This window comes from Odontesthes bonariensis, chromosome 11 (assembly GCF_027942865.1).
Source record: "Odontesthes bonariensis isolate fOdoBon6 chromosome 11, fOdoBon6.hap1, whole genome shotgun sequence".
NCBI lineage: Eukaryota > Metazoa > Chordata > Actinopteri > Atheriniformes > Atherinopsidae > Odontesthes > Odontesthes bonariensis.
This window is the reverse complement of record NC_134516.1, coordinates 31,789,343-31,814,410: the sequence shown is the minus strand read 5'-3', so window position 1 is coordinate 31,814,410 and position 25,068 is coordinate 31,789,343. Positions and strand designations below refer to the sequence as shown.

The 25,068-nt window shown below is 40.3% G+C and overlaps 50 non-coding genes across 50 annotated transcripts; all 50 read right to left on the bottom strand.

The window, feature by feature from the left end:
- Nucleotides 1–408: 408 nt before the first annotated feature.
- On the bottom strand, nt 409–496 carry trnas-uga (transfer RNA serine (anticodon UGA)). Its single transcript has one exon. It is a non-coding gene; the product is annotated as a tRNA-Ser (tRNA).
- Nucleotides 497–800: 304 nt separating this feature from the next.
- trnas-uga (transfer RNA serine (anticodon UGA)) lies at nt 801–882 on the bottom strand. The gene has a single exon. It is a non-coding gene; the product is annotated as a tRNA-Ser (tRNA).
- A 1,070-nt stretch (nt 883–1,952) lies between these two features.
- trnas-uga (transfer RNA serine (anticodon UGA)) lies at nt 1,953–2,040 on the bottom strand. The gene has a single exon. It is a non-coding gene; the product is annotated as a tRNA-Ser (tRNA).
- A 684-nt stretch (nt 2,041–2,724) lies between these two features.
- On the bottom strand, nt 2,725–2,812 carry trnas-uga (transfer RNA serine (anticodon UGA)). Its single transcript has one exon. It is a non-coding gene; the product is annotated as a tRNA-Ser (tRNA).
- Nucleotides 2,813–3,116: 304 nt separating this feature from the next.
- Nucleotides 3,117–3,198, bottom strand: trnas-uga (transfer RNA serine (anticodon UGA)). Its single transcript has one exon. It is a non-coding gene; the product is annotated as a tRNA-Ser (tRNA).
- Nucleotides 3,199–3,502: 304 nt separating this feature from the next.
- On the bottom strand, nt 3,503–3,584 carry trnas-uga (transfer RNA serine (anticodon UGA)). Its single transcript has one exon. It is a non-coding gene; the product is annotated as a tRNA-Ser (tRNA).
- Nucleotides 3,585–3,888: 304 nt separating this feature from the next.
- Nucleotides 3,889–3,970, bottom strand: trnas-uga (transfer RNA serine (anticodon UGA)). Its single transcript has one exon. It is a non-coding gene; the product is annotated as a tRNA-Ser (tRNA).
- Nucleotides 3,971–4,274: 304 nt separating this feature from the next.
- trnas-aga (transfer RNA serine (anticodon AGA)) lies at nt 4,275–4,356 on the bottom strand. Its single transcript has one exon. It is a non-coding gene; the product is annotated as a tRNA-Ser (tRNA).
- A 304-nt stretch (nt 4,357–4,660) lies between these two features.
- Nucleotides 4,661–4,742, bottom strand: trnas-uga (transfer RNA serine (anticodon UGA)). Its single transcript has one exon. It is a non-coding gene; the product is annotated as a tRNA-Ser (tRNA).
- A 304-nt stretch (nt 4,743–5,046) lies between these two features.
- trnas-uga (transfer RNA serine (anticodon UGA)) lies at nt 5,047–5,128 on the bottom strand. The gene has a single exon. It is a non-coding gene; the product is annotated as a tRNA-Ser (tRNA).
- Nucleotides 5,129–5,818: 690 nt separating this feature from the next.
- trnas-aga (transfer RNA serine (anticodon AGA)) lies at nt 5,819–5,900 on the bottom strand. Its single transcript has one exon. It is a non-coding gene; the product is annotated as a tRNA-Ser (tRNA).
- A 304-nt stretch (nt 5,901–6,204) lies between these two features.
- Nucleotides 6,205–6,286, bottom strand: trnas-aga (transfer RNA serine (anticodon AGA)). Its single transcript has one exon. It is a non-coding gene; the product is annotated as a tRNA-Ser (tRNA).
- A 304-nt stretch (nt 6,287–6,590) lies between these two features.
- On the bottom strand, nt 6,591–6,672 carry trnas-uga (transfer RNA serine (anticodon UGA)). The gene has a single exon. It is a non-coding gene; the product is annotated as a tRNA-Ser (tRNA).
- A 304-nt stretch (nt 6,673–6,976) lies between these two features.
- Nucleotides 6,977–7,058, bottom strand: trnas-uga (transfer RNA serine (anticodon UGA)). The gene has a single exon. It is a non-coding gene; the product is annotated as a tRNA-Ser (tRNA).
- Nucleotides 7,059–7,362: 304 nt separating this feature from the next.
- Nucleotides 7,363–7,444, bottom strand: trnas-uga (transfer RNA serine (anticodon UGA)). Its single transcript has one exon. It is a non-coding gene; the product is annotated as a tRNA-Ser (tRNA).
- A 304-nt stretch (nt 7,445–7,748) lies between these two features.
- trnas-uga (transfer RNA serine (anticodon UGA)) lies at nt 7,749–7,830 on the bottom strand. Its single transcript has one exon. It is a non-coding gene; the product is annotated as a tRNA-Ser (tRNA).
- A 1,076-nt stretch (nt 7,831–8,906) lies between these two features.
- On the bottom strand, nt 8,907–8,988 carry trnas-uga (transfer RNA serine (anticodon UGA)). Its single transcript has one exon. It is a non-coding gene; the product is annotated as a tRNA-Ser (tRNA).
- Nucleotides 8,989–9,292: 304 nt separating this feature from the next.
- On the bottom strand, nt 9,293–9,374 carry trnas-uga (transfer RNA serine (anticodon UGA)). The gene has a single exon. It is a non-coding gene; the product is annotated as a tRNA-Ser (tRNA).
- A 304-nt stretch (nt 9,375–9,678) lies between these two features.
- On the bottom strand, nt 9,679–9,760 carry trnas-aga (transfer RNA serine (anticodon AGA)). Its single transcript has one exon. It is a non-coding gene; the product is annotated as a tRNA-Ser (tRNA).
- A 304-nt stretch (nt 9,761–10,064) lies between these two features.
- Nucleotides 10,065–10,146, bottom strand: trnas-aga (transfer RNA serine (anticodon AGA)). The gene has a single exon. It is a non-coding gene; the product is annotated as a tRNA-Ser (tRNA).
- Nucleotides 10,147–10,450: 304 nt separating this feature from the next.
- On the bottom strand, nt 10,451–10,532 carry trnas-uga (transfer RNA serine (anticodon UGA)). The gene has a single exon. It is a non-coding gene; the product is annotated as a tRNA-Ser (tRNA).
- A 304-nt stretch (nt 10,533–10,836) lies between these two features.
- Nucleotides 10,837–10,918, bottom strand: trnas-uga (transfer RNA serine (anticodon UGA)). The gene has a single exon. It is a non-coding gene; the product is annotated as a tRNA-Ser (tRNA).
- Nucleotides 10,919–11,223: 305 nt separating this feature from the next.
- On the bottom strand, nt 11,224–11,305 carry trnas-aga (transfer RNA serine (anticodon AGA)). Its single transcript has one exon. It is a non-coding gene; the product is annotated as a tRNA-Ser (tRNA).
- Nucleotides 11,306–11,609: 304 nt separating this feature from the next.
- On the bottom strand, nt 11,610–11,691 carry trnas-uga (transfer RNA serine (anticodon UGA)). The gene has a single exon. It is a non-coding gene; the product is annotated as a tRNA-Ser (tRNA).
- Nucleotides 11,692–11,995: 304 nt separating this feature from the next.
- On the bottom strand, nt 11,996–12,077 carry trnas-uga (transfer RNA serine (anticodon UGA)). Its single transcript has one exon. It is a non-coding gene; the product is annotated as a tRNA-Ser (tRNA).
- Nucleotides 12,078–12,381: 304 nt separating this feature from the next.
- trnas-uga (transfer RNA serine (anticodon UGA)) lies at nt 12,382–12,463 on the bottom strand. The gene has a single exon. It is a non-coding gene; the product is annotated as a tRNA-Ser (tRNA).
- Nucleotides 12,464–12,768: 305 nt separating this feature from the next.
- trnas-aga (transfer RNA serine (anticodon AGA)) lies at nt 12,769–12,850 on the bottom strand. The gene has a single exon. It is a non-coding gene; the product is annotated as a tRNA-Ser (tRNA).
- Nucleotides 12,851–13,154: 304 nt separating this feature from the next.
- Nucleotides 13,155–13,236, bottom strand: trnas-uga (transfer RNA serine (anticodon UGA)). Its single transcript has one exon. It is a non-coding gene; the product is annotated as a tRNA-Ser (tRNA).
- Nucleotides 13,237–13,540: 304 nt separating this feature from the next.
- On the bottom strand, nt 13,541–13,622 carry trnas-aga (transfer RNA serine (anticodon AGA)). The gene has a single exon. It is a non-coding gene; the product is annotated as a tRNA-Ser (tRNA).
- Nucleotides 13,623–13,926: 304 nt separating this feature from the next.
- trnas-uga (transfer RNA serine (anticodon UGA)) lies at nt 13,927–14,008 on the bottom strand. Its single transcript has one exon. It is a non-coding gene; the product is annotated as a tRNA-Ser (tRNA).
- Nucleotides 14,009–14,313: 305 nt separating this feature from the next.
- Nucleotides 14,314–14,395, bottom strand: trnas-uga (transfer RNA serine (anticodon UGA)). Its single transcript has one exon. It is a non-coding gene; the product is annotated as a tRNA-Ser (tRNA).
- A 690-nt stretch (nt 14,396–15,085) lies between these two features.
- trnas-aga (transfer RNA serine (anticodon AGA)) lies at nt 15,086–15,167 on the bottom strand. The gene has a single exon. It is a non-coding gene; the product is annotated as a tRNA-Ser (tRNA).
- A 304-nt stretch (nt 15,168–15,471) lies between these two features.
- Nucleotides 15,472–15,553, bottom strand: trnas-aga (transfer RNA serine (anticodon AGA)). The gene has a single exon. It is a non-coding gene; the product is annotated as a tRNA-Ser (tRNA).
- A 304-nt stretch (nt 15,554–15,857) lies between these two features.
- Nucleotides 15,858–15,939, bottom strand: trnas-uga (transfer RNA serine (anticodon UGA)). The gene has a single exon. It is a non-coding gene; the product is annotated as a tRNA-Ser (tRNA).
- Nucleotides 15,940–16,243: 304 nt separating this feature from the next.
- Nucleotides 16,244–16,325, bottom strand: trnas-uga (transfer RNA serine (anticodon UGA)). The gene has a single exon. It is a non-coding gene; the product is annotated as a tRNA-Ser (tRNA).
- Nucleotides 16,326–16,629: 304 nt separating this feature from the next.
- Nucleotides 16,630–16,711, bottom strand: trnas-uga (transfer RNA serine (anticodon UGA)). The gene has a single exon. It is a non-coding gene; the product is annotated as a tRNA-Ser (tRNA).
- A 304-nt stretch (nt 16,712–17,015) lies between these two features.
- Nucleotides 17,016–17,097, bottom strand: trnas-uga (transfer RNA serine (anticodon UGA)). The gene has a single exon. It is a non-coding gene; the product is annotated as a tRNA-Ser (tRNA).
- Nucleotides 17,098–18,173: 1,076 nt separating this feature from the next.
- On the bottom strand, nt 18,174–18,255 carry trnas-uga (transfer RNA serine (anticodon UGA)). The gene has a single exon. It is a non-coding gene; the product is annotated as a tRNA-Ser (tRNA).
- A 304-nt stretch (nt 18,256–18,559) lies between these two features.
- trnas-uga (transfer RNA serine (anticodon UGA)) lies at nt 18,560–18,641 on the bottom strand. Its single transcript has one exon. It is a non-coding gene; the product is annotated as a tRNA-Ser (tRNA).
- Nucleotides 18,642–18,945: 304 nt separating this feature from the next.
- trnas-aga (transfer RNA serine (anticodon AGA)) lies at nt 18,946–19,027 on the bottom strand. Its single transcript has one exon. It is a non-coding gene; the product is annotated as a tRNA-Ser (tRNA).
- A 304-nt stretch (nt 19,028–19,331) lies between these two features.
- On the bottom strand, nt 19,332–19,413 carry trnas-aga (transfer RNA serine (anticodon AGA)). Its single transcript has one exon. It is a non-coding gene; the product is annotated as a tRNA-Ser (tRNA).
- A 304-nt stretch (nt 19,414–19,717) lies between these two features.
- On the bottom strand, nt 19,718–19,799 carry trnas-uga (transfer RNA serine (anticodon UGA)). Its single transcript has one exon. It is a non-coding gene; the product is annotated as a tRNA-Ser (tRNA).
- Nucleotides 19,800–20,103: 304 nt separating this feature from the next.
- trnas-uga (transfer RNA serine (anticodon UGA)) lies at nt 20,104–20,185 on the bottom strand. The gene has a single exon. It is a non-coding gene; the product is annotated as a tRNA-Ser (tRNA).
- A 305-nt stretch (nt 20,186–20,490) lies between these two features.
- trnas-aga (transfer RNA serine (anticodon AGA)) lies at nt 20,491–20,572 on the bottom strand. The gene has a single exon. It is a non-coding gene; the product is annotated as a tRNA-Ser (tRNA).
- A 304-nt stretch (nt 20,573–20,876) lies between these two features.
- On the bottom strand, nt 20,877–20,958 carry trnas-uga (transfer RNA serine (anticodon UGA)). Its single transcript has one exon. It is a non-coding gene; the product is annotated as a tRNA-Ser (tRNA).
- A 304-nt stretch (nt 20,959–21,262) lies between these two features.
- On the bottom strand, nt 21,263–21,344 carry trnas-uga (transfer RNA serine (anticodon UGA)). Its single transcript has one exon. It is a non-coding gene; the product is annotated as a tRNA-Ser (tRNA).
- Nucleotides 21,345–21,648: 304 nt separating this feature from the next.
- trnas-uga (transfer RNA serine (anticodon UGA)) lies at nt 21,649–21,730 on the bottom strand. The gene has a single exon. It is a non-coding gene; the product is annotated as a tRNA-Ser (tRNA).
- A 305-nt stretch (nt 21,731–22,035) lies between these two features.
- Nucleotides 22,036–22,117, bottom strand: trnas-aga (transfer RNA serine (anticodon AGA)). The gene has a single exon. It is a non-coding gene; the product is annotated as a tRNA-Ser (tRNA).
- Nucleotides 22,118–22,421: 304 nt separating this feature from the next.
- On the bottom strand, nt 22,422–22,503 carry trnas-uga (transfer RNA serine (anticodon UGA)). The gene has a single exon. It is a non-coding gene; the product is annotated as a tRNA-Ser (tRNA).
- A 304-nt stretch (nt 22,504–22,807) lies between these two features.
- trnas-uga (transfer RNA serine (anticodon UGA)) lies at nt 22,808–22,889 on the bottom strand. Its single transcript has one exon. It is a non-coding gene; the product is annotated as a tRNA-Ser (tRNA).
- Between the last annotated feature and the right edge of the window lie 2,179 nt (nt 22,890–25,068).

The following is a 25,068-nucleotide window of genomic DNA, read 5'->3' as shown; positions in this document are numbered from 1 at the left end:
TTAAGCAACCCTGAGTCAATAATGTTATCGTTGTTGGCAGGATTTCAACCTACGCGGGGAGACCCCAATGGATTTCTAATCCATCGCCTTAACCTCTCGGCCACGACAACGACATACATGTATGTTCATCTTTGACATTCAACGGTTACAAATCATCATCTTCATGAAGGACTTCAACTCCTGAGACAGACCTAAGTTATGGCGATCAAGAAAAAGCTTTTTTGTTTGTTTGTTAGAAATGGTCAATCTTTCAAAATGGGTTAGAGGAAGAAGCTGTGTCTTCAGAGATCAATCTGTGCAGGAGTTCATGTGATCAACATGTGATCTGGCCTTTTTTTTGTTTAATCAAATGGTCCAAGGAACTTGTGCTTCTTTCCAGGTTAACTTTAAGCAACCCTGAGTCAATAATGTTATCGTTGACTGCAGGACTCGAACCTACGCGGGGAGACTCCAATGGATTTCAAATCCATCGCCTTAACCTCTCGGCCACAACAACGACATACATGTATGTTCATCTTTGACATTCAACGGTTACAAATCATCATCTTCATGAAGGACTTCAACTCCTGAGACAGACCTAAGTTATGGCGATCAAGAAAAAGCTTTTTTGTTTGTTTGTTAGAAATGGTCAATCTTTCAAAATGGGTCAGAGGAAGAAGCTGTGTCTTCAGAGATCAATCTGTGCAAGAGTTCATGTGATCAACATGTGATCTGGCCTTTTTTTTGTTTAATCAAATGGTCCAAGGAACTTGTGCTTCTTTCCAGGTTAACTTTAAGCAACCCTGAGTCAATAATGTTATCATTGTCGGCAGGACTCGAACCTACGCGGGGAGACCCCAATGGATTTCAAATCCATCGCCTTAACCTCTCGGCCACGACAACGACATACATTTATGTTCATCTTTGACATTCAACGGTTACAAATCATCATATTGATGAAGGACTTCAACTCCTGAGACAGACCTAAGTTATGGCGATCAAGAAAAAGCTTTTTTGTTTGTTTGTTAGAAATGGTCAATGTTTCAAAATGGGTCAGAGGAAGAAGCTGTGTCTTCAGAGATCAATCTGTGCAAGAGTTCATGTGATCAACATGTGATCTGGCCTTTTTTTTGTTTAATCAAATGGTCCAAGGAACTTGTGCTTCTTTCCAGGTTAACTTTAAGCAACCCTGAGTCAATAATGTTATCGTTGTTGGCAGGATTTCAATCTACGCGGGGAGACCCCAATGGATTTCTAATCCATCGCCTTAACCTCTCGGCCACGACAACGACATACATGTATGTTCATCTTTGACATTCAACGGTTACAAATCATCATCTTCATGAAGGACTTCAACTCCTGAGACAGACCTAAGTTATGGCGATCAAGAAAAAGCTTTTTTGTTTGTTTATTAGAAATGGTCAATCTTTCACAATGGGTCAGAGGAAGGAGCTGTGTCTTCAGAGATCAATCTGTGCAAGAGTTCATGTGATCAACATGTGATCTGGCCTTTTTTTTGTTTAATCAAATGGTCCAAGGAACTTGTGCTTCTTTCCAGGTTAACTTTAAGCAACCCTGAGTCAATAATGTTATCGTTGTTGGCAGGATTTCAACCTACGCGGGGAGACCCCAATGGATTTCTAATCCATCGCCTTAACCTCTCGGCCACGACAACGACATACATGTATGTTCATCTTTGACATTCAACAGTTACAAATCATCATCTTCATGAAGGACTTCAACTCCTGAGACAGACCTAAGTTATGGCGATCAAGAAAAAGCTTTTTTGTTTGTTTGTTAGAAATGGTCAATCTTTCAAAATGGGTTAGAGGAAGAAGCTGTGTCTTCAGAGATCAATCTGTGCAGGAGTTCATGTGATCAACATGTGATCTGGCCTTTTTTTTGTTTAATCAAATGGTCCAAGGAACTTGTGCTTCTTTCCAGGTTAACTTTAAGCAACCCTGAGTCAATAATGTTATCGTTGACTGCAGGACTCGAACCTACGCGGGGAGACTCCAATGGATTTCAAATCCATCGCCTTAACCTCTCGGCCACAACAACGACATACATGTATGTTCATCTTTGACATTCAACGGTTACAAATCATCATCTTCATGAAGGACTTCAACTCCTGAGACAGACCTAAGTTATGGCGATCAAGAAAAAGCTTTTTTGTTTGTTTGTTAGAAATGGTCAATCTTTCACAATGGGTCAGAGGAAGGAGCTGTGTCTTCAGAGATCAATCTGTGCAAGAGTTCATGTGATCAACATGTGATCTGGCCTTTTTTTTGTTTAATCAAATGGTCCAAGGAACTTGTGCTTCTTTCCAGGTTAACTTTAAGCAACCCTGAGTCAATAATGTTATCGTTGTTGGCAGGATTTCAACCTACGCGGGGAGACCCCAATGGATTTCTAATCCATCGCCTTAACCTCTCGGCCACGACAACGACATACATGTATGTTCCTCTTTGACATTCAACAGTTACAAATCATCATCTTCATGAAGGACTTCAACTCCTGAGACAGACCTAAGTTATGGCGATCAAGAAAAAGCTTTTTTGTTTGTTTGTTAGAAATGGTCAATCTTTCAAAATGGGTTAGAGGAAGAAGCTGTGTCTTCAGAGATCAATCTGTGCAGGAGTTCATGTGATCAACATGTGATCTGGCCTTTTTTTTGTTTAATCAAATGGTCCAAGGAACTTGTGCTTCTTTCCAGGTTAACTTTAAGCAACCCTGAGTCAATAATGTTATCGTTGACTGCAGGACTTGAACCTACGCGGGGAGACTCCAATGGATTTCAAATCCATCGCCTTAACCTCTCGGCCACAACAACGACATACATGTATGTTCATCTTTGACATTCAACGGTTACAAATCATCATCTTCATGAAGGACTTCAACTCCTGAGACAGACCTAAGTTATGGCGATCAAGAAAAAGCTTTTTTGTTTGTTTGTTAGAAATGGTCAATCTTTCAAAATGGGTCAGAGGAAGAAGCTGTGTCTTCAGAGATCAATCTGTGCAAGAGTTCATGTGATCAACATGTGATCTGGCCTTTTTTTTGTTTAATCAAATGGTCCAAGGAACTTGTGCTTCTTTCCAGGTTAACTTTAAGCAACCCTGAGTCAATAATGTTATCGTTGTCGGCAGGACTCAAACCTACGCGGGGAGACCCCAATGGATTTCAAATCCATCGCCTTAACCTCTCGGCCACGACAACGACATACATGTATGTTCTAATTTGACATTCAACGGTTACAAATCATCATCTTCATGAAGGACTTCAACTCCTGAGACAGACCTAAGTTATGGCGATCAAGAAAAAGCTTTTTTGTTTGTTTGTTAGAAATGGTCAATCTTTCAAAATGGGTCAGAGGAAGAAGCTGTGTCTTCAGAGATCAATCTGTGCAGGAGTTCATGTGATCAACATGTGATCTGGCCTTTTTTTTGTTTAATCAAATGGTCCAAGGAACTTGTGCTTCTTTCCAGGTTAACTTTAAGCAACCCTGAGTCAATAATGTTATCGTTGTCTGCAGGACTCGAACCTACGCGGGGAGACTCCAATGGATTTCAAATCCATCGCCTTAACCTCTCGGCCACAACAACGACATACATGTATGTTCATCTTTGACATTCAACGGTTACAAATCATCATCTTCATGAAGGACTTCAACTCCTGAGACAGACCTAAGTTATGGCGATCAAGAAAAAGCTTTTTTGTTTGTTTGTTAGAAATGGTCAATCTTTCAAAATGGGTCAGAGGAAGAAGCTGTGTCTTCAGAGATCAATCTGTGCAGGAGTTCATGTGATCAACATGTGATCTGGCCTTTTTTTTGTTTAATCAAATGGTCCAAGGAACTTGTGCTTCTTTCCAGGTTAACTTTAAGCAACCCTGAGTCAATAATGTTATCGTTGTCGGCAGGACTCGAACCTACGCGGGGAGACCCCAATGGATTTCAAATCCATCGCCTTAACCTCTCGGCCACGACAACGACATACATGTATGTTCATCTTTGACATTCAACGGTTACAAATCATCATCTTCATGAAGGACTTCAACTCCTGAGACAGACCTAAGTTATGGCGATCAAGAAAAAGCTTATTTGTTTGTTTGTTAGAAATGGTCAATCTTTCAAAATGGGTCAGAGGAAGAAGCTGTGTCTTCAGAGATCAATCTGTGCAAGAGTTCATGTGATCAACATGTGATCTGGCCTTTTTTTTGTTTAATCAAATGGTCCAAGGAACTTGTGCTTCTTTCCAGGTTAACTTTAAGCAACCCTGAGTCAATAATGTTATCGTTGTCGGCAGGATTTGAACCGACGCGGGGAGACCCCAATGGATTTCTAATCCATCGCCTTAACCTCTCGGCCACGACAACGACATACATGTATGTTCATCTTTGACATTCAACGGTTACAAATCATCATCTTCATGAAGGACTTCAACTCCTGAGACAGACCTAAGTTATGGCGATCAAGAAAAAGCTTATTTGTTTGTTTGTTAGAAATGGTCAATCTTTCAAAATGGGTCAGAGGAAGAAGCTGTGTCTTCAGAGATCAATCTGTGCAGGAGTTCATGTGATCAACATGTGATCTGGCCTTTTTTTTGTTTAATCAAATGGTCCAAGGAACTTGTGCTTCTTTCCAGGTTAACTTTAAGCAACCCTGAGTCAATAATGTTATCGTTGTCGGCAGGACTCGAACCTACGCGGGGAGACCCCAATGGATTTCAAATCCATCGCCTTAACCTCTCGGCCACGACAACGACATACATGTATGTTCTAATTTGACATTCAACGGTTACAAATCATCATCTTCATGAAGGACTTCAACTCCTGAGACAGACCTAAGCTATGGCGATCAAGAAAAAGCTTTTTTGTTTGTTTGTTAGAAATGGTCAATCTTTCAAAATGGGTCAGAGGAAGAAGCTGTGTCTTCAGAGATCAATCTGTGCAGGAGTTCATGTGATCAACATGTGATCTGGCCTTTTTTTTGTTTAATCAAATGGTCCAAGGAACTTGTGCTTCTTTCCAGGTTAACTTTAAGCAACCCTGAGTCAATAATGTTATCGTTGTCTGCAGGACTCGAACCTACGCGGGGAGACTCCAATGGATTTCAAATCCATCGCCTTAGCCTCTCGGCCACAACAACGACATACATGTATGTTCATCTTTGACATTCAACGGTTACAAATCATCATCTTCATGAAGGACTTCAACTCCTGAGACAGACCTAAGTTATGGCGATCAAGAAAAAGCTTTTTTGTTTGTTTGTTAGAAATGGTCAATCTTTCACAATGGGTCAGAGGAAGGAGCTGTGTCTTCAGAGATCAATCTGTGCAAGAGTTCATGTGATCAACATGTGATCTGGCCTTTTTTTTGTTTAATCAAATGGTCCAAGGAACTTGTGCTTCTTTCCAGGTTAACTTTAAGCAACCCTGAGTCAATAATGTTATCGTTGTTGGCAGGATTTCAACCTACGCGGGGAGACCCCAATGGATTTCTAATCCATCGCCTTAACCTCTCGGCCACGACAACGACATACATGTATGTTCATCTTTGACATTCAACGGTTACAAATCATCATCTTCATGAAGGACTTCAACTCCTGAGACAGACCTAAGTTATGGCGATCAAGAAAAAGCTTTTTTGTTTGTTTGTTAGAAATGGTCAATCTTTCAAAATGGGTTAGAGGAAGAAGCTGTGTCTTCAGAGATCAATCTGTGCAGGAGTTCATGTGATCAACATGTGATCTGGCCTTTTTTTTGTTTAATCAAATGGTCCAAGGAACTTGTGCTTCTTTCCAGGTTAACTTTAAGCAACCCTGAGTCAATAATGTTATCGTTGTCGGCAGGACTCGAACCTACGCGGGGAGACCCCAATGGATTTCTAATCCATCGCCTTAACCTCTCGGCCACGACAACGACATACATGTATGTTCATCTTTGACATTCAACGGTTACAAATCATCATCTTCATGAAGGACTTCAACTCCTGAGACAGACCTAAGTTATGGCGATCAAGAAAAAGCTTATTTGTTTGTTTGTTAGAAATGGTCAATCTTTCAAAATGGGTCAGAGGAAGAAGCTGTGTCTTCAGAGATCAATCTGTGCAGGAGTTCATGTGATCAACATGTGATCTGGCCTTTTTTTTGTTTAATCAAATGGTCCAAGGAACTTGTGCTTCTTTCCAGGTTAACTTTAAGCAACCCTGAGTCAATAATGTTATCGTTGTCGGCAGGACTCGAACCTACGCGGGGAGACCCCAATGGATTTCTAATCCATCGCCTTAACCTCTCGGCCACGACAACGACATACATGTATGTTCATCTTTGACATTCAACGGTTACAAATCATCATCTTCATGAAGGACTTCAACTCCTGAGACAGACCTAAGTTATGGCGATCAAGAAAAAGCTTATTTGTTTGTTTGTTAGAAATGGTCAATCTTTCAAAATGGGTCAGAGGAAGAAGCTGTGTCTTCAGAGATCAATCTGTGCAGGAGTTCATGTGATCAACATGTGATCTGGCCTTTTTTTTGTTTAATCAAATGGTCCAAGGAACTTGTGCTTCTTTCCAGGTTAACTTTAAGCAACCCTGAGTCAATAATGTTATCGTTGTCTGCAGGACTCGAACCTACGCGGGGAGACTCCAATGGATTTCAAATCCATCGCCTTAGCCTCTCGGCCACAACAACGACATACATGTATGTTCATCTTTGACATTCAACGGTTACAAATCATCATCTTCATGAAGGACTTCAACTCCTGAGACAGACCTAAGTTATGGCGATCAAGAAAAAGCTTTTTTGTTTGTTTGTTAGAAATGGTCAATCTTTCAAAATGGGTCAGAGGAAGAAGCTGTGTCTTCAGAGATCAATCTGTGCAGGAGTTCATGTGATCAACATGTGATCTGGCCTTTTTTTTGTTTAATCAAATGGTCCAAGGAACTTGTGCTTCTTTCCAGGTTAACTTTAAGCAACCCTGAGTCAATAATGTTATCGTTGTCAGCAGGACTCGAACCTACGCTGGGAGACCCCAATGGATTTCAAATCCATCGCCTTAACCTCTCGGCCACGACAACGACATACATTTATGTTCATCTTTGACATTCAACGGTTACAAATCATCATCTTCATGAAGGACTTCAACTCCTGAGACAGACCTAAGTTATGGCGATCAAGAAAAAGCTTTTTTGTTTGTTTGTTAGAAATGGTCAATGTTTCAAAATGGGTCAGAGGAAGAAGCTGTGTCTTCAGAGATCAATCTGTGCAAGAGTTCATGTGATCAACATGTGATCTGGCCTTTTTTTTGTTTAATCAAATGGTCCAAGGAACTTGTGCTTCTTTCCAGGTTAACTTTAAGCAACCCTGAGTCAATAATGTTATCGTTGTCAGCAGGATTCGAACCTACGCGGGGAGACCCCAATGGATTTCAAATCCATCGCCTTAACCTCTCGGCCACGACAACGACATACACTTGTGTTCACCTTTGACGTTCAACGGTTACAACTCATCATTTTCATGAAGGACTTCAACTCCTGAGACAGACCTAAGTTATGGCGATCAAGAAAAAGCTTATTTGTTTGTTTGTTAGAAATGGTCAATCTTTCAAAATGGGTCAGAGGAAGGAGCTGTGTCTTCAGAAATCAATCTGTGCAGGAGTTCATGTGATCAACATGTGATCTGGCCTTTTTTTTGTTTAATCAAATGGTCCAAGGAACTTGTGCTTCTTTCCAGGTTAACTTTAAGCAACCCTGAGTCAATAATGTTATCGTTGTTGGCAGGACTCGAACCTACGCGGGGAGACTCCAATGGATTTCAAATCCATCGCCTTAACCTCTCAGCCACAACAACGACATACATGTATGTTCATCTTTGACATTCAACGGTTACAAATCATCATCTTCATGAAGGACTTCAACTCCTGAGACAGACCTAAGTTATGGCGATCAAGAAAAAGCTTTTTTGTTTGTTTGTTAGAAATGGTCAATCTTTCACAATGGGTCAGAGGAAGGAGCTGTGTCTTCAGAGATCAATCTGTGCAAGAGTTCATGTGATCAACATGTGATCTGGCCTTTTTTTTGTTTAATCAAATGGTCCAAGGAACTTGTGCTTCTTTCCAGGTTAACTTTAATTAACCCTGAGTCAATAATGTTATCGTTGTTGGCAGGATTTCAACCTACGCGGGGAGACCCCAATGGATTTCTAATCCATCGCCTTAACCTCTCGGCCACGACAACGACATACATGTATGTTCATCTTTGACATTCAACGGTTACAAATCATCATCTTCATGAAGGACTTCAACTCCTGAGACAGACCTAAGTTATGGCGATCAAGAAAAAGCTTTTTTGTTTGTTTGTTAGAAATGGTCAATCTTTCAAAATGGGTTAGAGGAAGAAGCTGTGTCTTCAGAGATCAATCTGTGCAGGAGTTCATGTGATCAACATGTGATCTGGCCTTTTTTTTGTTTAATCAAATGGTCCAAGGAACTTGTGCTTCTTTCCAGGTTAACTTTAAGCAACCCTGAGTCAATAATGTTATCGTTGACTGCAGGACTTGAACCTACGCGGGGAGATTCCAATGGATTTCAAATCCATCGCCTTAACCTCTCGGCCACAACAACGACATACATGTATGTTCATCTTTGACATTCAACGGTTACAAATCATCATCTTCATGAAGGACTTCAACTCCTGAGACAGACCTAAGTTATGGCGATCAAGAAAAAGCTTTTTTGTTTGTTTGTTAGAAATGGTCAATCTTTCAAAATGGGTCAGAGGAAGAAGTTGTGTCTTCAGAGATCAATCTGTGCAGGAGTTCATGTGATCAACATGTGATCTGGCCTTTTTTTTGTTTAATCAAATGGTCCAAGGAACTTGTGCTTCTTTCCAGGTTAACTTTAAGCAACCCTGAGTCAATAATGTTATCGTTGTCGGCAGGACTCGAACCTACGCTGGGAGACCCCAATGGATTTCAAATCCATCGCCTTAACCTCTCGGCCACGACAACGACATACATGTATGTTCTAATTTGACATTCAACGGTTACAAATCATCATCTTCATGAAGGACTTCAACTCCTGAGACAGACCTAAGTTATGGCGATCAAGAAAAAGCTTTTTTGTTTGTTTGTTAGAAATGGTCAATCTTTCAAAATGGGTCAGAGGAAGAAGCTGTGTCTTCAGAGATCAATCTGTGCAAGAGTTCATGTGATCAACATGTGATCTGGCCTTTTTTTTGTTTAATCAAATGGTCCAAGGAACTTGTGCTTCTTTCCAGGTTAACTTTAAGCAACCCTGAGTCAATAATGTTATCGTTGTCGGCAGGACTCGAACCTACGCGGGGAGACCCCAATGGATTTCAAATCCATTGCCTTAACCTCTCGGCCACGACAACGACATACATGTATGTTCTAATTTGACATTCAACGGTTACAAATCATCATCTTCATGAAGGACTTCAACTCCTGAGACAGACCTAAGTTATGGCGATCAAGAAAAAGCTTATTTGTTTGTTTGTTAGAAATGGTCAATCTTTCAAAATGGGTCAGAGGAAGAAGCTGTGTCTTCAGAGATCAATCTGTGCAAGAGTTCATGTGATCAACATGTGATCTGGCCTTTTTTTTGTTTAATCAAATGGTCCAAGGAACTTGTGCTTCTTTCCAGGTTAACTTTAAGCAACCCTGAGTCAATAATGTTATCGTTGTCGGCAGGATTTGAACCTACGCGGGGAGACCCCAATGGATTTCTAATCCATCGCCTTAACCTCTCGGCCACGACAACGACATACATGTATGTTCATCTTTGACATTCAACGGTTACAAATCATCATCTTCATGAAGGACTTCAACTCCTGAGACAGACCTAAGTTATGGCGATCAAGAAAAAGCTTTTTTGTTTGTTTGTTAGAAATGGTCAATCTTTCAAAATGGGTCAGAGGAAGAAGCTGTGTCTTCAGAGATCAATCTGTGCAGGAGTTCATGTGATCAACATGTGATCTGGCCTTTTTTTTGTTTAATCAAATGGTCCAAGGAACTTGTGCTTCTTTCCAGGTTAACTTTAAGCAACCCTGAGTCAATAATGTTATCGTTGTCGGCAGGACTCGAACCTACGCGGGGAGACCCCAATGGATTTCTAATCCATCGCCTTAACCTCTCGGCCACGACAACGACATACATGTATGTTCATCTTTGACATTCAACGGTTACAAATCATCATCTTCATGAAGGACTTCAACTCCTGAGACAGACCTAAGTTATGGCGATCAAGAAAAAGCTTATTTGTTTGTTTGTTAGAAATGGTCAATCTTTCAAAATGGGTCAGAGGAAGAAGCTGTGTCTTCAGAGATCAATCTGTGCAGGAGTTCATGTGATCAACATGTGATCTGGCCTTTTTTTTGTTTAATCAAATGGTCCAAGGAACTTGTGCTTCTTTCCAGGTTAACTTTAAGCAACCCTGAGTCAATAATGTTATCGTTGTCGGCAGGACTCGAACCTACGCGGGGAGACCCCAATGGATTTCAAATCCATCGCCTTAACCTCTCGGCCACGACAACGACATACATGTATGTTCTAATTTGACATTCAACGGTTACAAATCATCATCTTCATGAAGGACTTCAACTCCTGAGACAGACCTAAGTTATGGCGATCAAGAAAAAGCTTTTTTGTTTGTTTGTTAGAAATGGTCAATCTTTCAAAATGGGTCAGAGGAAGAAGCTGTGTCTTCAGAGATCAATCTGTGCAGGAGTTCATGTGATCAACATGTGATCTGGCCTTTTTTTTGTTTAATCAAATGGTCCAAGGAACTTGTGCTTCTTTCCAGGTTAACTTTAAGCAACCCTGAGTCAATAATGTTATCGTTGTCGGCAGGACTCGAACCTACGCGGGGAGACCCCAATGGATTTCAAATCCATCGCCTTAACCTCTCGGCCACGACAACGACATACATGTATGTTCATCTTTGACATTCAACGGTTACAAATCATCATCTTCATGAAGGACTTCAACTCCTGAGACAGACCTAAGTTATGGCGATCAAGAAAAAGCTTATTTGTTTGTTTGTTAGAAATGGTCAATCTTTCAAAATGGGTCAGAGGAAGAAGCTGTGTCTTCAGAGATCAATCTGTGCAAGAGTTCATGTGATCAACATGTGATCTGGCCTTTTTTTTTGTTTAATCAAATGGTCCAAGGAACTTGTGCTTCTTTCCAGGTTAACTTTAAGCAACCCTGAGTCAATAATGTTATCGTTGTCGGCAGGATTTGAACCTACGCGGGGAGACCCCAATGGATTTCTAATCCATCGCCTTAACCTCTCGGCCACGACAACGACATACATGTATGTTCATCTTTGACATTCAACGGTTACAAATCATCATCTTCATGAAGGACTTCAACTCCTGAGACAGACCTAAGTTATGGCGATCAAGAAAAAGCTTTTTTGTTTGTTTGTTAGAAATGGTCAATCTTTCAAAATGGGTCAGAGGAAGAAGCTGTGTCTTCAGAGATCAATCTGTGCAGGAGTTCATGTGATCAACATGTGATCTGGCCTTTTTTTTGTTTAATCAAATGGTCCAAGGAACTTGTGCTTCTTTCCAGGTTAACTTTAAGCAACCCTGAGTCAATAATGTTATCGTTGTCTGCAGGACTCGAACCTACGCGGGGAGACTCCAATGGATTTCAAATCCATCGCCTTAACCTCTCGGCCACAACAACGACATCCATGTATGTTCATCTTTGACATTCAACGGTTACAAATCATCATCTTCATGAAGGACTTCAACTCCTGAGACAGACCTAAGTTATGGCGATCAAGAAAAAGCTTTTTTGTTTGTTTGTTAGAAATGGTCAATCTTTCAAAATGGGTCAGAGGAAGAAGCTGTGTCTTCAGAGATCAATCTGTGCAGGAGTTCATGTGATCAACATGTGATCTGGCCTTTTTTTTGTTTAATCAAATGGTCCAAGGAACTTGTGCTTCTTTCCAGGTTAACTTTAAGCAACCCTGAGTCAATAATGTTATCGTTGTCGGCAGGACTCGAACCTACGCGGGGAGACCCCAATGGATTTCAAATCCATCGCCTTAACCTCTCGGCCACGACAACGACATACATGTATGTTCTAATTTGACATTCAACGGTTACAAATCATCATCTTCATGAAGGACTTCAACTCCTGAGACAGACCTAAGTTATGGCGATCAAGAAAAAGCTTTTTTGTTTGTTTGTTAGAAATGGTCAATCTTTCAAAATGGGTCAGAGGAAGAAGCTGTGTCTTCAGAGATCAATCTGTGCAGGAGTTCATGTGATCAACATGTGATCTGGCCTTTTTTTTGTTTAATCAAATGGTCCAAGGAACTTGTGCTTCTTTCCAGGTTAACTTTAAGCAACCCTGAGTCAATAATGTTATCGTTGTCGGCAGGACTCGAACCTACGCGGGGAGACCCCAATGGATTTCAAATCCATCGCCTTAACCTCTCGGCCACGACAACGACATACATGTATGTTCATCTTTGACATTCAACGGTTACAAATCATCATCTTCATGAAGGACTTCAACTCCTGAGACAGACCTAAGTTATGGCGATCAAGAAAAAGCTTATTTGTTTGTTTGTTAGAAATGGTCAATCTTTCAAAATGGGTCAGAGGAAGAAGCTGTGTCTTCAGAGATCAATCTGTGCAAGAGTTCATGTGATCAACATGTGATCTGGCCTTTTTTTTTGTTTAATCAAATGGTCCAAGGAACTTGTGCTTCTTTCCAGGTTAACTTTAAGCAACCCTGAGTCAATAATGTTATCGTTGTCGGCAGGATTTGAACCTACGCGGGGAGACCCCAATGGATTTCTAATCCATCGCCTTAACCTCTCGGCCACGACAACGACATACATGTATGTTCATCTTTGACATTCAACGGTTACAAATCATCATCTTCATGAAGGACTTCAACTCCTGAGACAGACCTAAGTTATGGCGATCAAGAAAAAGCTTTTTTGTTTGTTTGTTAGAAATGGTCAATCTTTCAAAATGGGTCAGAGGAAGAAGCTGTGTCTTCAGAGATCAATCTGTGCAGGAGTTCATGTGATCAACATGTGATCTGGCCTTTTTTTTGTTTAATCAAATGGTCCAAGGAACTTGTGCTTCTTTCCAGGTTAACTTTAAGCAACCCTGAGTCAATAATGTTGTCGTTGTCGGCAGGACTCGAACCTACGCGGGGAGACCGCAATGGATTTCAAATCCATCGCCTTAACCTCTCGGCCACGACAACGACATACATGTATGTTCATCTTTGACATTCAACGGTTACAAATCATCATCTTCATGAAGGACTTCAACTCCTGAGACAGACCTAAGTTATGGCGATCAAGAAAAAGCTTATTTGTTTGTTTGTTAGAAATGGTCAATCTTTCAAAATGGGTCAGAGGAAGAAGCTGTGTCTTCAGAGATCAATCTGTGCAAGAGTTCATGTGATCAACATGTGATCTGGCCTTTTTTTTGTTTAATCAAATGGTCCAAGGAACTTGTGCTTCTTTCCAGGTTAACTTTAAGCAACCCTGAGTCAATAATGTTATCGTTGTCGGCAGGATTTGAACCGACGCGGGGAGACCCCAATGGATTTCTAATCCATCGCCTTAACCTCTCGGCCACGACAACGACATACATGTATGTTCATCTTTGACATTCAACGGTTACAAATCATCATCTTCATGAAGGACTTCAACTCCTGAGACAGACCTAAGTTATGGCGATCAAGAAAAAGCTTATTTGTTTGTTTGTTAGAAATGGTCAATCTTTCAAAATGGGTCAGAGGAAGAAGCTGTGTCTTCAGAGATCAATCTGTGCAGGAGTTCATGTGATCAACATGTGATCTGGCCTTTTTTTTGTTTAATCAAATGGTCCAAGGAACTTGTGCTTCTTTCCAGGTTAACTTTAAGCAACCCTGAGTCAATAATGTTATCGTTGTCGGCAGGACTCGAACCTACGCGGGGAGACCCCAATGGATTTCAAATCCATCGCCTTAACCTCTCGGCCACGACAACGACATACATGTATGTTCTAATTTGACATTCAACGGTTACAAATCATCATCTTCATGAAGGACTTCAACTCCTGAGACAGACCTAAGCTATGGCGATCAAGAAAAAGCTTTTTTGTTTGTTTGTTAGAAATGGTCAATCTTTCAAAATGGGTCAGAGGAAGAAGCTGTGTCTTCAGAGATCAATCTGTGCAGGAGTTCATGTGATCAACATGTGATCTGGCCTTTTTTTTTGTTTAATCAAATGGTCCAAGGAACTTGTGCTTCTTTCCAGGTTAACTTTAAGCAACCCTGAGTCAATAATGTTATCGTTGTCTGCAGGACTCGAACCTACGCGGGGAGACTCCAATGGATTTCAAATCCATCGCCTTAGCCTCTCGGCCACAACAACGACATACATGTATGTTCATCTTTGACATTCAACGGTTACAAATCATCATCTTCATGAAGGACTTCAACTCCTGAGACAGACCTAAGTTATGGCGATCAAGAAAAAGCTTTTTTGTTTGTTTGTTAGAAATGGTCAATCTTTCACAATGGGTCAGAGGAAGGAGCTGTGTCTTCAGAGATCAATCTGTGCAAGAGTTCATGTGATCAACATGTGATCTGGCCTTTTTTTTGTTTAATCAAATGGTCCAAGGAACTTGTGCTTCTTTCCAGGTTAACTTTAAGCAACCCTGAGTCAATAATGTTATCGTTGTTGGCAGGATTTCAACCTACGCGGGGAGACCCCAATGGATTTCTAATCCATCGCCTTAACCTCTCGGCCACGACAACGACATACATGTATGTTCATCTTTGACATTCAACGGTTACAAATCATCATCTTCATGAAGGACTTCAACTCCTGAGACAGACCTAAGTTATGGCGATCAAGAAAAAGCTTTTTTGTTTGTTTGTTAGAAATGGTCAATCTTTCAAAATGGGTTAGAGGAAGAAGCTGTGTCTTCAGAGATCAATCTGTGCAGGAGTTCATGTGATCAACATGTGATCTGGCCTTTTTTTTGTTTAATCAAATGGTCCAAGGAACTTGTGCTTCTTTCCAGGTTAACTTTAAGCAACCCTGAGTCAATAATGTTATCGTTGTCGGCAGGACTCGAACCTACGCGGGGAGACCCCAATGGATTTCTAATCCATCGCCTTAACCTCTCGGCCACGACAACGACATACATGTATGTTCATCTTTGACATTCAACGGTTACAAATCATCATCTTCATGAAGGACTTCAACTCCTGAGACAGACCTAAGTTATGGCGATCAAGAAAAAGCTTATTTGTTTGTTTGTTAGAAATGGTCAATCTTTCAAAATGGGTCAGAGGAAGAAGCTGTGTCTTCAGAGATCAATCTGTGCAGGAGTTCATGTGATCAACATGTGATCTGGCCTTTTTTTTGTTTAATCAAATGGTCCAAGGAACTTGTGCTTCTTTCCAGGTTAACTTTAAGCAACCCTGAGTCAATAATGTTATCGTTGTCGGCAGGACTCGAACCTACGCGGGGAGACCCCAATGGATTTCTAATCCATCGCCTTAACCTCTCGGCCACGACAACGACATACATGTATGTTCATCTTTGACATTCAACGGTTACAAATCATCATCTTCATGAAGGACTTCAACTCCTGAGACAGACCTAAGTTATGGCGATCAAGAAAAAGCTTATTTGTTTGTTTGTTAGAAATGGTCAATCTTTCAAAATGGGTCAGAGGAAGAAGCTGTGTCTTCAGAGATCAATCTGTGCAGGAGTTCATGTGATCAACATGTGATCTGGCCTTTTTTTTGTTTAATCAAATGGTCCAAGGAACTTGTGCTTCTTTCCAGGTTAACTTTAAGCAACCCTGAGTCAATAATGTTATCGTTGTCTGCAGGACTCGAACCTACGCGGGGAGACTCCAATGGATTTCAAATCCATCGCCTTAGCCTCTCGGCCACAACAACGACATACATGTATGTTCATCTTTGACATTCAACGGTTACAAATCATCATCTTCATGAAGGACTTCAACTCCTGAGACAGACCTAAGTTATGGCGATCAAGAAAAAGCTTTTTTGTTTGTTTGTTAGAAATGGTCAATCTTTCAAAATGGGTCAGAGGAAGAAGCTGTGTCTTCAGAGATCAATCTGTGCAGGAGTTCATGTGATCAACATGTGATCTGGCCTTTTTTTTGTTTAATCAAATGGTCCAAGGAACTTGTGCTTCTTTCCAGGTTAACTTTAAGCAACCCTGAGTCAATAATGTTATCGTTGTCGGCAGGACTCGAACCTACGCTGGGAGACCCCAATGGATTTCAAATCCATCGCCTTAACCTCTCGGCCACGACAACGACATACATTTATGTTCATCTTTGACATTCAACGGTTACAAATCATCATCTTCATGAAGGACTTCAACTCCTGAGACAGACCTAAGTTATGGCGATCAAGAAAAAGCTTTTTTGTTTGTTTGTTAGAAATGGTCAATGTTTCAAAATGGGTCAGAGGAAGAAGCTGTGTCTTCAGAGATCAATCTGTGCAAGAGTTCATGTGATCAACATGTGATCTGGCCTTTTTTTTGTTTAATCAAATGGTCCAAGGAACTTGTGCTTCTTTCCAGGTTAACTTTAAGCAACCCTGAGTCAATAATGTTATCGTTGTCAGCAGGATTCGAACCTACGCGGGGAGACCCCAATGGATTTCAAATCCATCGCCTTAACCTCTCGGCCACGACAACGACATACACTTGTGTTCACCTTTGACGTTCAACGGTTACAACTCATCATTTTCATGAAGGACTTCAACTCCTGAGACAGACCTAAGTTATGGCGATCAAGAAAAAGCTTATTTGTTTGTTTGTTAGAAATGGTCAATCTTTCAAAATGGGTCAGAGGAAGGAGCTGTGTCTTCAGAAATCAATCTGTGCAGGAGTTCATGTGATCAACATGTGATCTGGCCTTTTTTTTGTTTAATCAAATGGTCCAAGGAACTTGTGCTTCTTTCCAGGTTAACTTTAAGCAACCCTGAGTCAATAATGTTATCGTTGTTGGCAGGACTCGAACCTACGCGGGGAGACTCCAATGGATTTCAAATCCATCGCCTTAACCTCTCAGCCACGACAACGACATACATGTATGTTCATCTTTGACATTCAACGGTTACAAATCATCATCTTCATGAAGGACTTCAACTCCTGAGACAGACCTAAGTTATGGCGATCAAGAAAAAGCTTTTTTGTTTGTTTGTTAGAAATGGTCAATCTTTCACAATGGGTCAGAGGAAGGAGCTGTGTCTTCAGAGATCAATCTGTGCAAGAGTTCATGTGATCAACATGTGATCTGGCCTTTTTTTTGTTTAATCAAATGGTCCAAGGAACTTGTGCTTCTTTCCAGGTTAACTTTAATTAACCCTGAGTCAATAATGTTATCGTTGTTGGCAGGATTTCAACCTACGCGGGGAGACCCCAATGGATTTCTAATCCATCGCCTTAACCTCTCGGCCACGACAACGACATACATGTATGTTCTAATTTGACATTCAACGGTTACAAATCATCATCTTCATGAAGGACTTCAACTCCTGAGACAGACCTAAGTTATGGCGATCAAGAAAAAGCTTTTTTGTTTGTTTGTTAGAAATGGTCAATCTTTCAAAATGGGTTAGAGGAAGAAGCTGTGTCTTCAGAGATCAATCTGTGCAGGAGTTCATGTGATCAACATGTGATCTGGCCTTTTTTTTGTTTAATCAAATGGTCCAAGGAACTTGTGCTTCTTTCCAGGTTAACTTTAAGCAACCCTGAGTCAATAATGTTATCGTTGACTGCAGGACTTGAACCTACGCGGGGAGATTCCAATGGATTTCAAATCCATCGCCTTAACCTCTCGGCCACAACAACGACATACATGTATGTTCATCTTTGACATTCAACGGTTACAAATCATCATCTTCATGAAGGACTTCAACTCCTGAGACAGACCTAAGTTATGGCGATCAAGAAAAAGCTTTTTTGTTTGTTTGTTAGAAATGGTCAATCTTTCAAAATGGGTCAGAGGAAGAAGCTGTGTCTTCAGAGATCAATCTGTGCAGGAGTTCATGTGATCAACATGTGATCTGGCCTTTTTTTTGTTTAATCAAATGGTCCAAGGAACTTGTGCTTCTTTCCAGGTTAACTTTAAGCAACCCTGAGTCAATAATGTTATCGTTGTCGGCAGGACTCGAACCTACGCTGGGAGACCCCAATGGATTTCAAATCCATCGCCTTAACCTCTCGGCCACGACAACGACATACATGTATGTTCTAATTTGACATTCAACGGTTACAAATCATCATCTTCATGAAGGACTTCAACTCCTGAGACAGACCTAAGTTATGGCGATCAAGAAAAAGCTTTTTTGTTTGTTTGTTAGAAATGGTCAATCTTTCAAAATGGGTCAGAGGAAGAAGCTGTGTCTTCAGAGATCAATCTGTGCAGGAGTTCATGTGATCAACATGTGATCTGGCCTTTTTTTTGTTTAATCAAATGGTCCAAGGAACTTGTGCTTCTTTCCAGGTTAACTTTAAGCAACCCTGAGTCAATAATGTTATCGTTGTCGGCAGGACTCGAACCTACGCGGGGAGACCCCAATGGATTTCAAATCCATTGCCTTAACCTCTCGGCCACGACAACGACATACATGTATGTTCTAATTTGACATTCAACGGTTACAAATCATCATCTTCATGAAGGACTTCAACTCCTGAGACAGACCTAAGTTATGGCGATCAAGAAAAAGCTTATTTGTTTGTTTGTTAGAAATGGTCAATCTTTCAAAATGGGTCAGAGGAAGAAGCTGTGTCTTCAGAGATCAATCTGTGCAAGAGTTCATGTGATCAACATGTGATCTGGCCTTTTTTTTGTTTAATCAAATGGTCCAAGGAACTTGTGCTTCTTTCCAGGTTAACTTTAAGCAACCCTGAGTCAATAATGTTATCGTTGTCGGCAGGATTTGAACCTACGCGGGGAGACCCCAATGGATTTCTAATCCATCGCCTTAACCTCTCGGCCACGACAACGACATACATGTATGTTCATCTTTGACATTCAACGGTTACAAATCATCATCTTCATGAAGGACTTCAACTCCTGAGACAGACCTAAGTTATGGCGATCAAGAAAAAGCTTTTTTGTTTGTTTGTTAGAAATGGTCAATCTTTCAAAATGGGTCAGAGGAAGAAGCTGTGTCTTCAGAGATCAATCTGTGCAGGAGTTCATGTGATCAACATGTGATCTGGCCTTTTTTTTGTTTAATCAAATGGTCCAAGGAACTTGTGCTTCTTTCCAGGTTAACTTTAAGCAACCCTGAGTCAATAATGTTATCGTTGTCGGCAGGACTCGAACCTACGCGGGGAGACCCCAATGGATTTCTAATCCATCGCCTTAACCTCTCGGCCACGACAACGACATACATGTATGTTCATCTTTGACATTCAACGGTTACAAATCATCATCTTCATGAAGGACTTCAACTCCTGAGACAGACCTAAGTTATGGCGATCAAGAAAAAGCTTATTTGTTTGTTTGTTAGAAATGGTCAATCTTTCAAAATGGGTCAGAGGAAGAAGCTGTGTCTTCAGAGATCAATCTGTGCAGGAGTTCATGTGATCAACATGTGATCTGGCCTTTTTTTTGTTTAATCAAATGGTCCAAGGAACTTGTGCTTCTTTCCAGGTTAACTTTAAGCAACCCTGAGTCAATAATGTTATCGTTGTCGGCAGGACTCGAACCTACGCGGGGAGACCCCAATGGATTTCAAATCCATCGCCTTAACCTCTCGGCCACGACAACGACATACATGTATGTTCTAATTTGACATTCAACGGTTACAAATCATCATCTTCATGAAGGACTTCAACTCCTGAGACAGACCTAAGTTATGGCGATCAAGAAAAAGCTTTTTTGTTTGTTTGTTAGAAATGGTCAATCTTTCAAAATGGGTCAGAGGAAGAAGCTGTGTCTTCAGAGATCAATCTGTGCAGGAGTTCATGTGATCAACATGTGATCTGGCCTTTTTTTTGTTTAATCAAATGGTCCAAGGAACTTGTGCTTCTTTCCAGGTTAACTTTAAGCAACCCTGAGTCAATAATGTTATCGTTGTCGGCAGGACTCGAACCTACGCGGGGAGACCCCAATGGATTTCAAATCCATCGCCTTAACCTCTCGGCCACGACAACGACATACATGTATGTTCATCTTTGACATTCAACGGTTACAAATCATCATCTTCATGAAGGACTTCAACTCCTGAGACAGACCTAAGTTATGGCGATCAAGAAAAAGCTTATTTGTTTGTTTGTTAGAAATGGTCAATCTTTCAAAATGGGTCAGAGGAAGAAGCTGTGTCTTCAGAGATCAATCTGTGCAAGAGTTCATGTGATCAACATGTGATCTGGCCTTTTTTTTTGTTTAATCAAATGGTCCAAGGAACTTGTGCTTCTTTCCAGGTTAACTTTAAGCAACCCTGAGTCAATAATGTTATCGTTGTCGGCAGGATTTGAACCTACGCGGGGAGACCCCAATGGATTTCTAATCCATCGCCTTAACCTCTCGGCCACGACAACGACATACATGTATGTTCATCTTTGACATTCAACGGTTACAAATCATCATCTTCATGAAGGACTTCAACTCCTGAGACAGACCTAAGTTATGGCGATCAAGAAAAAGCTTTTTTGTTTGTTTGTTAGAAATGGTCAATCTTTCAAAATGGGTCAGAGGAAGAAGCTGTGTCTTCAGAGATCAATCTGTGCAGGAGTTCATGTGATCAACATGTGATCTGGCCTTTTTTTTGTTTAATCAAATGGTCCAAGGAACTTGTGCTTCTTTCCAGGTTAACTTTAAGCAACCCTGAGTCAATAATGTTATCGTTGTCTGCAGGACTCGAACCTACGCGGGGAGACTCCAATGGATTTCAAATCCATCGCCTTAACCTCTCGGCCACAACAACGACATCCATGTATGTTCATCTTTGACATTCAACGGTTACAAATCATCATCTTCATGAAGGACTTCAACTCCTGAGACAGACCTAAGTTATGGCGATCAAGAAAAAGCTTTTTTGTTTGTTTGTTAGAAATGGTCAATCTTTCAAAATGGGTCAGAGGAAGAAGCTGTGTCTTCAGAGATCAATCTGTGCAGGAGTTCATGTGATCAACATGTGATCTGGCCTTTTTTTTGTTTAATCAAATGGTCCAAGGAACTTGTGCTTCTTTCCAGGTTAACTTTAAGCAACCCTGAGTCAATAATGTTATCGTTGTCGGCAGGACTCGAACCTACGCGGGGAGACCCCAATGGATTTCAAATCCATCGCCTTAACCTCTCGGCCACGACAACGACATACATGTATGTTCTAATTTGACATTCAACGGTTACAAATCATCATCTTCATGAAGGACTTCAACTCCTGAGACAGACCTAAGTTATGGCGATCAAGAAAAAGCTTTTTTGTTTGTTTGTTAGAAATGGTCAATCTTTCAAAATGGGTCAGAGGAAGAAGCTGTGTCTTCAGAGATCAATCTGTGCAGGAGTTCATGTGATCAACATGTGATCTGGCCTTTTTTTTGTTTAATCAAATGGTCCAAGGAACTTGTGCTTCTTTCCAGGTTAACTTTAAGCAACCCTGAGTCAATAATGTTATCGTTGTCGGCAGGACTCGAACCTACGCGGGGAGACCCCAATGGATTTCAAATCCATCGCCTTAACCTCTCGGCCACGACAACGACATACATGTATGTTCATCTTTGACATTCAACGGTTACAAATCATCATCTTCATGAAGGACTTCAACTCCTTAGACAGACCTAAGTTATGGCGATCAAGAAAAAGCTTATTTGTTTGTTTGTTAGAAATGGTCAATCTTTCAAAATGGGTCAGAGGAAGAAGCTGTGTCTTCAGAGATCAATCTGTGCAAGAGTTCATGTGATCAACATGTGATCTGGCCTTTTTTTTTGTTTAATCAAATGGTCCAAGGAACTTGTGCTTCTTTCCAGGTTAACTTTAAGCAACCCTGAGTCAATAATGTTATCGTTGTCGGCAGGATTTGAACCTACGCGGGGAGACCCCAATGGATTTCTAATCCATCGCCTTAACCTCTCGGCCACGACAACGACATACATGTATGTTCATCTTTGACATTCAACGGTTACAAATCATCATCTTCATGAAGGACTTCAACTCCTGAGACAGACCTAAGTTATGGCGATCAAGAAAAAGCTTTTTTGTTTGTTTGTTAGAAATGGTCAATCTTTCAAAATGGGTCAGAGGAAGAAGCTGTGTCTTCAGAGATCAATCTGTGCAGGAGTTCATGTGATCAACATGTGATCTGGCCTTTTTTTTGTTTAATCAAATGGTCCAAGGAACTTGTGCTTCTTTCCAGGTTAACTTTAAGCAACCCTGAGTCAATAATGTTGTCGTTGTCGGCAGGACTCGAACCTACGCGGGGAGACCGCAATGGATTTCAAATCCATCGCCTTAACCTCTCGGCCACGACAACGACATACATGTATGTTCATCTTTGACATTCAACGGTTACAAATCATCATCTTCATGAAGGACTTCAACTCCTGAGACAGACCTAAGTTATGGCGATCAAGAAAAAGCTTTTTTGTTTGTTTGTTAGAAATGGTCAATCTTTCAAAATGGGTCAGAGGAAGAAGCTGTGTCTTCAGAGCTCAATCTGTGCAGGAGTTCATGTGATCAACATGTGATCTGGCCTTTTTTTTGTTTAATCAAATGGTCTAAGGAACTTGTGCTTCTTTCCAGGTTAACTTTTCGCAACCCTGAGTCAATAATGTTATCGTTGTTGGCAGGATTTCAACCTACGCGGGGAGACCCCAATGGATTTCAAATCCATCGCCTTAACCTCTCGGCCACGACAACGACATACATGTATGTTCATCTTTGACATTCAACGGTTACAAATCATCATTTTCATGAAGGAATTCAACTCCTGAGACAGACCTAAGTTATGACGATAAAGAAAAAGCTTTTTTGTTTGTTTGTTAGAAATGGTCACTCTTTCAAAATGAGTCAGAGGAAGGAGCTGTGTCTCCAGAGATCAATCTGTGCAGAAGTTCATGTGATCAACAACACATCTGCCCTCTTTTTTGTTTCATCAAATTGTAAAAATTGGCTTTGTTCTTAGACATTATGAATGAAATAAGTCTCAGTACTTTTCCATGATGACCTAAAGTGATCAAGGAGTAGAAAGACAAAACAATTGGGAAAGCCTGGGAAAGCAAGGACAGATTCAACACACACACATTGTTTTGGGCTGATCCAGAGAATATGACGAAGCATGTTGAACCTTCTCATGTCGAGTGTGAGTCCAACCTATGAGGCTATAAATACAAATTACAACCGGAAATCACGGCTCTGTCTGACGTATTCCTGCGAGAGTTCTGTCATACCGAGAACAGCGCTGAGATACTTCACTTGTTGCCATTGTCGTGGAAATTTTGTCTTAACTCCCTATTAAGATTTTGCTTACCTTCCTATTGCATCTGATGAGAAGTGAAATAGAGACTTTCAATGTTTCTGCCGGCCGGCCACGTGTTTATTTTCTTCTGCAAAAGAGATCAGTCCTCACCAGTCAGCGTTCATGGTGAAGAAAGACCCAGCACAAAGGGAATCAAAAGCATTTATACAGGAGGAAGGGGCTTTGTTCTTTCAGGTGTGTATTTCTTCAACTGTCTCCTTGCCACACCCCCTGGGGGAAAGTCTCGCACTTTAGGGAGATGCAGAATCCGGAGACAATGGTCATTTAAATGATTATTGTCTATGTGTTAATCAAAAGACAAATGGTCTGCAAATATTGGATTTACAACAAGGTGTCATCTAAGAGACAAAAGGTTAGCAGACATCGAATTTACCATAACACTTGTCCCTTTTGATTATTAATTAATCACTAATAGGAGACAACCATAAAAAAAATAAAAAAAGAATAAAATGAAATAATGTAAAACTAAAGGAAAACAATATTGAAATAGAATTTTAAAAAGATAAAAATTAGAAATCAACCACTTTCTTTCAATTGAGTAGACCTAATCACTAATAGAAAACAAAACAACCTTAAAGAAAAAAAAAAAAGAATTAAAAAAAATGAACATCGAATTTACCATAACACTCCCCTCTTGTGATTAAATTAATCATTTGATAGAAAACAACCTTAAAAATAAAAAATAAAAAGAATTAAAAAAAATGAAAGGGAACAAAAATTAAAATCAATCACTTCTTTCAATTGGTATTAACCAATCACTAACAGAAAGCAAAACAACCTTAAAAAAAAAAAATAAGGGAAGACGATAAAAACAATTAAAAATAGAAAAGGATTAAAAAAAATGAAAGAGGAAACAAAAATAAAAAAATAGTTATAACTTAAGTATCTGATTATCACTAATTCACACAGATTGAAAAATATATCATCCTGGCGGTTGTCTACAAGAGAAAAAGTAATAATGGGAATATAAAAACAAACAAACAAACCAAACCAAACCAACATAAAGCCAAACAAAGAAAATAAAAAATAAAAATAAACATTTACAAAATGTTATCATCAGACTCTGATTTGGTGTCAGGAATGTGAACAGAGGTTGAATTTTGGTCGGCCTTATTGGCATACACATGAACATACGTGGAGTAGTAAATCAAGTAACTTAACAAGTTAAGTTAAAACTCGAAGCTCAGTTTTAACAAAGACAGTTCTTTTAAATAATTATTCTTCTTTTGAGCATCATTCCTTTGTTTTCAGCAACCCATCTGTCTTCTGTGTCACAGTCTACAGACCACCTAAGCCTCCTTCCTGTTTTATTCATGAGTTTTCTGACTTTTTAACATTTATACACTCAAAATACAGCAAAATTTTAATAACTGGTGATTTTAACTTGCATATTGACAACAGTTGTGATTTTTATGCAAATGAGTTTTTAAACCTATTGAACAGCATGGATTTTAAACAACACGTCACACAGCCTACTCACAACAGAGGACACACCCTAGATTTGGTCATAACCTATGGCCTGTCCACTGGTGTGTCCTCTGTTGATGACCTCGCTGTGTC